We start from the raw sequence: 232 nt of genomic DNA, 5'->3' as shown, positions 1-232 counted from the left end.
TTCTGAACTGAGTGCTGATAACAACTTGGGTTGTCCTTGTCCTCTTTAGTCCGGATGATATGGTGTCCCAGTTTTCCAAAAAGAACTTCAAATTTTGATTCGTCTGACCACAGATCAGTTTTCTGCTTTGCCACAGTCCATTTTAAATGAGCCTTGGCCCAGTCAAAACGCCTGCGCTTCTGAATCATGTTTAGATATGGCTTCTTTTTTGACCTATAGAGTTTTAGCCTGT

The sequence above is a fragment of the Cyprinus carpio genome, unplaced genomic scaffold (genome assembly GCF_018340385.1).
Source record: "Cyprinus carpio isolate SPL01 unplaced genomic scaffold, ASM1834038v1 S000006508, whole genome shotgun sequence".
In the NCBI taxonomy this organism is placed as follows: Eukaryota; Metazoa; Chordata; class Actinopteri; order Cypriniformes; family Cyprinidae; genus Cyprinus; species Cyprinus carpio.
This window is presented reverse-complemented; position numbering follows the sequence as displayed.